Source organism: Terrapene carolina, unplaced genomic scaffold (assembly GCF_002925995.2).
Source record: "Terrapene carolina triunguis isolate 2854851 unplaced genomic scaffold, T_m_triunguis-2.0 Scaffold380, whole genome shotgun sequence".
NCBI lineage: Eukaryota > Metazoa > Chordata > Testudines > Emydidae > Terrapene > Terrapene triunguis.
The window spans coordinates 68,556-76,581 of NW_020664731.1; positions in this window are offsets into that span (position 1 = coordinate 68,556).

An 8,026-nucleotide genomic window follows, 5' to 3' on the forward strand; every position below is an offset into this window, starting at 1 on the left:
GGACCTTTGATGTCCCCTCGAGACCCTTAGGCGGTAACACTGGTGTCAAGGCAAATGCTGGCTGGGGTGCACTGGGCCTGACAAGCGTACCAGTCTCTATCAGAGTCTAGCTCAGTGGGACTCGCCGGGCACAGCTCACGGTGTGAAGCAGGAGTGCTGGAGCCCAGAGGCTCAGTCTAGGAAGCGGGTGAGACTGCTTGGCCTACCCTGAAAGAAGAGTGGGACCCCTTGAGGCTCTGGCAGACTAGTGAGGTTCCTCCGAGAGACTGTTTAAAAGCTGGGGTGTAGCAGAGATCCTGTGGATTCCGAGACAGGTTCCCTTTCAGACTGAGGGATTCAGGTGGTTTCATTTGCTCCAGGCTTGCCCAAGATTTAGTTTGCCCCTGAGACCACGCAGGAAGGGGTCAGTGTCCACGTACTCTGACAGTGACAGTTACAACAATAATAACAAACCTTGGCCTGACTGAGCACTTTTCAGCTGCAGGTTCCCGGGTGCTCCGAAGTAGGGCTGTCACAGGGGCCACTCGCTGCTCGTGGCGCCTCCTCCTGGCTGTCCTGGGGATGAGCAGCTGTGGCGAAGGGTTGTGCATTCCTCCAGCTGTGTCTCTCCCAGCACCCTCTCGCTGTTTGCTGCTCCAGGGGCTCCCTCTTCGAGAAAATGGCCCTCCAGCCCGGCCACCACAGGTGTTTCCCCTTCATAGGGGGTATCAAAATCTCACCATACACAATGGCAGTCCTCCAATTACAGCTCCAAGCATGCCACCCTCCAGGGGCTGGCAGGGGGACGTGGGCCTGCCCTGTCCTCCAGGTTCCAGCTCAGGGGCCTCCCGGTCTGCAGCCACTGCCTGTGTCGGGGGGCTCTGGGCCCCTCACTGTCACTGTCCAGTCTAGTGTCCTACACACCGGGCCATGCCACCTCCCTGATCACCATGCCAAGCCAAGGCCACAGTCTGCTGTGCAGGATGCAGGCAACCGCCAAAGGCTCCAGATACATCGTTCCTGCTGCGTGTTCCCCCTGGCCACTGTCATATCCTTGGGGGCAGCAGGTTTAGGAAGAAATCACTTGAGACCAGAGAGCAGCAAGCTTACAAAGCAACCATTTATTTACAGACACTGAGCTGACCTAACCAGCCAAAACTGGCTGGGCTATCCCCTAATAATCGAACTCAGTTGCCATAGCAACAACAAGGTGCTATTACCAGGACAACCAAATACACAACATATTCCTCCCCCCTTAATAAGAACATCCCCTAAATAAAACAAACACTAGACTAGAGAAGGAGGGTAGACTGCCTCCATTCCCGGCTAAACCTGGGGGATTATTTTGCCCCATAACAGTGGGTTCACTCTAGCTAAAGATCCAGCTATTGAGGAGGTCTTCTGTCTCTAGGTGGATTACGGCGGCCTTCTGGTGTTGTTGCACTTGAAAGTATCTTGGGCGCAGGCCTGACAATGGGCTCAGGGTTCGCAGCGCGAACGGGTGAGGAGGTGATATGAGCTCGTGCCGGGCAAAGGGGTATCTCAGCCGCCGGCAGTAATGGAGGAGAACAGTCAGGAACAGGTGATTCTTGATTCGGGGTCTCGCCAGAAGAGGTGAAGTCAGACAACTCAACTGAAGATGTGTCCTGAGGGCTGGCATGACCTGGCAACAGCTGATCTACATGTCGCCACCAGGTGAGATTCTCTGCAGTCCGGACTGTGTAGGAAACAGGTCCTGTTTGAGTGATGATCGTGGCAGGGACCCATTTAGCTCCAGAAGTATAATTCCGAGCCAAAACCGGCTGTCCCGGGCTAAAGGTTCGGTCTTTTGCTCTGGGTGCCCATCTGATGACTTGATATTGCTGCTGACGTTGCACAATTTGTTGGGGTTCAGAAGGTTTCAGCAGATCAAAGCAAGTGCGCAGCTGTCATCCCATCATTAGAAAGGCCGGGGATGCCTTGGTCGTAGCATGAGGTGTGTTTCTGTAGGAAAGTAAGAAGGTATCCAGACGCTTTGGAATGGAGTGTTGTCCCCGTGCCGATTTCAAAGCTTGTTTCATTGTCTGCACAAATCTTTCAGCTAATCCATTGGTGGATGGATGATATGGTGCTGAAGTGATGTGGTGTATCCCATTTGCCTCCATAAAATTTTGAAACTCCTGAGAGACAAACTGCGGTCGGTTGTCGCTCACAAGTTGTTCTGGCAGACCGAAACGACTAAAGAGTCCCCGTAGTTTTTGGATAGTACTCTCTGCAGTAGTGGACTGCATTATAGAGACTTCTGGCCATTTAGAATGGGCATCTACCACCACCAAGAACATGCTTCCTTCAAGGGGGCCAGCGAAGTCAACGTGAATACGTTGCCACGGGTTTTCAGGCCAGTCCCATGGGTGTAGGGGTGCCCACTGGGGTGCATTCCTCATACCCTGACATGACATACAAGCTTTTGCCTTCTCTTCAATATCACTGTCCAATCCAGGGCACCAGAAATAGCTTTGTGCAATTTCCTTCATGCGCACTATTCCACAGTGACCAGAATGTAGCTGTTCTAACATCTGTGATCTCAGTGGTGGTGGGATAATGACACGTCTCCCCCACAACAAACAACCAGATTGGATCGATAACTCTGTCCTCCTGGACATGTAGGTAACAAGGTCGGGTGAGACCGGAGAGGTTTGTTGAGATTTTCCATGCATCACCAGGTCCATAACTTGGGACAATACTGGGTCAATGCGAGTTGCCTTCTTTATCTGAGTATTCTCTACCTGTTCAAAGTAGAAGATTTCCTTTTGGGCACTATCTTGATGTTTGACTGGCAAAGGCAACCTTGAGAGGCCATCTGCATTGCCATGCAGAGTGGATTTCCGATATTTGATTTCATATGTGTGCGCTGAAAGTAACAGTGCCCAGCGTTTCATATGACTAGCAGCTAATGGGGGAATGCCTGTGTAGGGTCCAAAAATTGACGTCAGAGATTGATGGTCTGCGAGAAGAGTAAACTTCCGCCCAAACAGGTACTGATGAAACTTCCGAATTCCAAAAACGATTCCCAATGCCTCACGTTCGATTTGGGCATAAATAACAGGAGTACTTGTGGCACCTTAGAGACTAACAAATTTATTAGAGCATAAGCTTTCGTGGGCTACAACCCACTTCTTCGGATGCATATAGAGTGAAATATATTGAGGAGATATATATACACACATACAGAGAGCATGAACAGGTGGGAGTTGTCTTACCAACTCTGAGAGGCCAATTAAGTAAGAGAAAAAAAACTTTTGAAGTGATAATCAAGATAGCCCAGTACAGACAGTTTGATAAGAAGCAAGTGTGAGAATACTTACAAGGGGAGATAGATTCAATGTTTGTAATGGCTCAGCCATTCCCAATCCCTATTTAGCCCTGAGTTGATTGTGTCTAGTTTGCATATCAATTCCAGCTCAGCAGTCTCTCGTTGGAGTCTGTTTTTGAAGTTTTTCTGTTTTAAGATAGCCACCCGCAGGTCTGTCAAAGAATGGCCAGACAGGTTAAAGTGTTCTCCCACTGGTTTTTGAGTATTATGATTCCTGATGTCAGATTTGTGTCCATTAATTCTTTTGCGTAGAGACTGTCCGGTTTGGCCAATGTACATGGCAGAGGGGCATTGCTGGCACATGATGGCATAATTAGTTTCTGCTTTGCTTAGAGTGCGTGAAGCAAAAGCAATAGGTCTCTCTTCTCCTGAAGGCAAAATGTGTGACACGACTGCTCCCACTCCATAAGGGGCACATCGCAGGCCAATTGTAGGGGTAAGGATGGATCAAACTGCGTTAGAACTTCAGAATTTAGCAATGCATCCTTAGCTTTGTTAAATGCAACATTAAAGGCTTCAGTCCACTTCCAGGTCTTGTTCTGCCCAAGGAGTTCGTGAAGTGGTTTTGGCAGTGTGGCTAACTGTGAGATGAACTTTCCATAATAGTTCAGGAGTCCTAGAAACGAGCGCAGCTGGCTAACATTTCGAGGTGAGGGAGCCTCCACAATAGCCTTAACTTTTGCAGGGGCCTTATGAAGACCCGCAGCATCAATGATGTGTCCCAAATATTCAACAGAGGGCTGGAAAATTCACACTTGTCTCTGCGGACTCGTAGGCCATACTCTTCCAGTCTTTGTAGGGTAGCCTCTAAATTCTTTAAGTGATCCTCTTCATTCCTTCCAGTGACCAGGATGTCATCCAGATAGCACTGAACTCCTGACAAGCCACACAAGATCTGGTCCATAGCCGTCTGGAACAGGGCGGGAGCAGACGTTATTCCAAAGGGTAGCGACAGCCTTAGCACGCCGCCCGGCAGCGCTGGGGGGCGGGGCTGTGCGCCTGTGAGGGAACACGAGGGAGGGGCTGGCAGCGGCGACCAGAGCCCCTCCCCTGCTTCCCCCCTCCTCCACAGCCTCAGCACGCCTCTTGGCAGCGCTCGGGCGGGGCGCTCCTTGGGGTGCGGAGCCAGACACCTGCTCTAAGCCGAGCGGCACGGTAAGGGGGCCGGGGAGTTGGAGAAGGGAAGCAGTCAGGGGACAAGGAGCGGGGGGGGGCTGTCAGGGGGGCAGGGGTGTGGAGAGGGGTTGGGACAGTCAGGGACAGGGAGCAGGGGGGTTAGATGGGTCGGAGGTTCTGGGGGGCCTGTCAGGGGGCGGGAAGTGGGAGGGAGTGGCTAGGGGGCGGGGCTACCCCCCCAATGGAGTGTCCTCTTTTTTGAAAGTTCAGATATGGTAACCCTACAGTCACAGTACTTCCTTCTGGCCTTGACATCAATGACACTGCAAAGCCTGTCATTACTGCAGGGCAAATTACATTGCTGGCCATGGGGAGGGAGGAACAAGGGGCAGTGAGACCTTCCCACTCCCCGGCTGCGCTGAAGGGGAAGGAGTCTGCGGGGGACCCTGCCCGCAGCCAGCCGAGGGCTCTTCAACCCCCAGGTGCAGGGCAAGGCCGGGGAGCTGGGCAGAACTTTGCGTTCCGACAGAAAATGGGCTGAACAATACCACTGCGGGCGGCCGTGCATGACTCTGAATTTGGGTCGAGCTCACTGAATAGCTTTGGCCACATAAAAATTAGGAGAACATTTTCAAAAAAGTTGAACTGTCATTTGACCAGAAGGCAGCTTCAGTTCAACCCACAGGGCCGGCACAATTTGGGGCGGCACAATTTCAGGGGCGGCATTCTGGGCACCCTTTTTTTTGCTTCGGCAGTTGCGCTCCTGGAGTTTTTTTTGGTTTTTGTTTTTGCTTGGGGCGGCAAAAAACCTAGAGCCAGCCCTGTCAACCCAGCCCAACCAATCCACTTGCCGAGCTCTGAGAGCAGAGAGCGCCTGCGGGCACGGGGCCGGGCTAGCCTGGGAACTGGATGTGAGCAGGAGCTACCCGCGGGAGATGGCAGCATGAGGGAAGGCTGGGCAGACAGCTCCCTAGGAGGTGCTGGCAGCAGAGAGCTGGGTAGGGAAGCAGGCAGCTGCCTGGCTTGGGGCTGCAGCAGCAGGAGGAGGACAGGGCAGCCTGCAAGCGGGGCACATGGGAGCTGCAGCAGGACACAGGTGCCCATGTACCCCCGTCATGGCTGGGCTCTGGGTTGGGAGCTGCTGGCTCGCTCGGTGCTGGCCAGTGCCCAGGGGATCGCGCCTTTCATTTCTGGTGTCCTAGTAAAGGAATCTTCTGTTCCTGGCTGGGCATGAGCAGTGAGGGGACCCACTCCCCAGTCCCCGTTTCCCATTGCACCCCTCACTTTCCCTCCTGCACCCGATCATCTCTGCCCAGCCCCAGGCCCGAACTCCCCACCCACACTCCATTGCCCAGCTTGGTGCCCAGACCCACCCCACACTCTGTCCTCTGGGCCTGCCTCCAGGGGGCATGTCAGTGTGGGGGCGTGGCCAGAGCATGCTGCTCTCCATCTGGCCCCAGGAACCTGCAGAGTTTAGAGCGACTCCCAGGCTGCTGTAGGCTTTGCGGGAGCGTGCAGGGTGCACACCAGCCGGCGGATAAAGGATCTCTCTCTGCCCATTTCCATGACAGCCCCCGCACTCCATCCACTGCAGACTTGGTGCAGCAGGGAAGCTGGGCTATTATCCACAAACAGCCTGTGTCTGGGGTGATGAAAGAGCCTGAGTTCATGGACCGGGACTGGGCAACCCAGATAGCGTGGGGGGGGGTTGAAAACCCCTTAAGCCATGTTTAAATACAGTCCTAGCCATTTCCAAACATACACTTTCATGTGTTAGTAAATATTATTTTATCTGTAAATACACCCAGGTGCTGAATACATGAAGTACAATTGTAGGAGCGCATAGGATTTTCATGTTAAAGCCAAAGGAGCTTACAAAGCCTCTGACTGCGCTTGGAGGTTTGTGTTAACTTTCTAAACATCCGGGAGCTTTTGGCTGAGTGGCTGAACTCCCAGGGAACAGAGCCAGAGCAGGAGCTGGCCAGTGCGTGTTTGCGTGGCTGTTAGAGAGACTGTCGGTGCCGTCACTGCCTACCAAGATTCAGGCATAACGGGGGGTCTGGCTCATCGATTCACAGCTTGCATACCTTCCATTGCTGCTGTGGGCATATCACTGCTATTCCCAAGGAGGAGAGGGGAGCGCCAGCTCCTCTCTCTATCTGGCACTTATGCAGCCCCATTGCTAGAGCAAGTGACTAGATCAGACCCCCCATCCCCCCGGAACACCAGCCAGTGCTAGTATCTCCATTGTACAGATGGGGAAACTGAGTCACAGAAAAGCTAAGTGACTTGACCATGGCGACACCAGGATGCTGGAGCAGAATAATGCCAAGTCTCAGGCTAGCCCCTTAATCCCCGGACCATCTTTCTGCTCTTTCATCTCAGCCCCAAATCCCAGGAAGTGGTATACCAGTCTCCCTGCACCCGCAGGATCATACCACCAGCCATAACAATTCAAAGGCACTTCGGTTCAGTTCTACTCTTTCATAGCACCCAGCCCAGCCCCCTGCCCCCAGATAATGCTTCTGAAACTGAGCTTCTATGGCCTTTTCTTGCCGATGCATCCCATTCAACACTGTAGCCTTCACCTCCTCCCTCTTGTCAGGTCCAGCGCTAAAATGACCCAGGCTAGACCAGTCAAACAATTGCTTTTTATAGCTGCTTCCTGTTTATTTCCTGGCCTGTGAGAGGGGTGGGAAAGCCCCTCACAGCCCTGGGCGGCAATAAATGAGCATTTCCAGGTGGACTTGCAGGGAGCCTGGGCTGCTCTGGAAAGGCTGGGCCCATGCGGCGCAGTGTGTATTTCACAGCTGTGCGGAGGTTGTGTGCCAGTCCCTAACTGCATGAGCTCTAGTTCCAGTGTGCACGCCCAGCCGATGTCCAACGTTCAGTGGCAGTCCCACTCCCATTCTAACCTTGTTCTAAGAAATTCCTTTGGGGAGGAACTGTTTCCATGCGGGGTCCCAGCCCAAAGTTCAACCATGGGATGGACAGGCCAAGCAACATTGATTGGTTCAGTGTTTTGAAGTTATTCACATGCACCTAAATGTGTATCACATCCTGTGTCACTAAGGCGGGTCTAGAGAAAATGTGGGTAAATCTGGCAGACTCTGGAAAGAATATCCAAGACCAAGTGTGTGACGACTTCTTCCAGAATTATCCAGCGCCTTCCATGAGACTTGCCTTACAGGTTCACCAGGTGCATAACTTCCTAGGAGGCAGTGAGGGCATCCAGTGATTTACTGCCAGTCAAGGGCTTTTGATTGTGAGGCGAAGGCAGAGATCCTGGGTATTAATTTGGTTTTATCTTTTGGGCAATAGATGCATATTTCTGGATTCAGAGCAGATTTTGCTTCTCTCGTCCCACTGTTGAACTCCACTGGCCTCCAGCCCCGGTCTTCCCAGTTAGGAAGGTAAGGAGAGCAGATTTTGAGAATTTAAATCCCTTCTATGTCTCTTAGGTGCTTATCTGGCCTGCATCACCATGGTACCTGAGCAGCTCACAGTCTTTCCCAGATTTTCCCTCACCGCCCCTGTGCGGCAGGGAAGGGCTGTTATCCCCATTGGACAGAGGGCAAC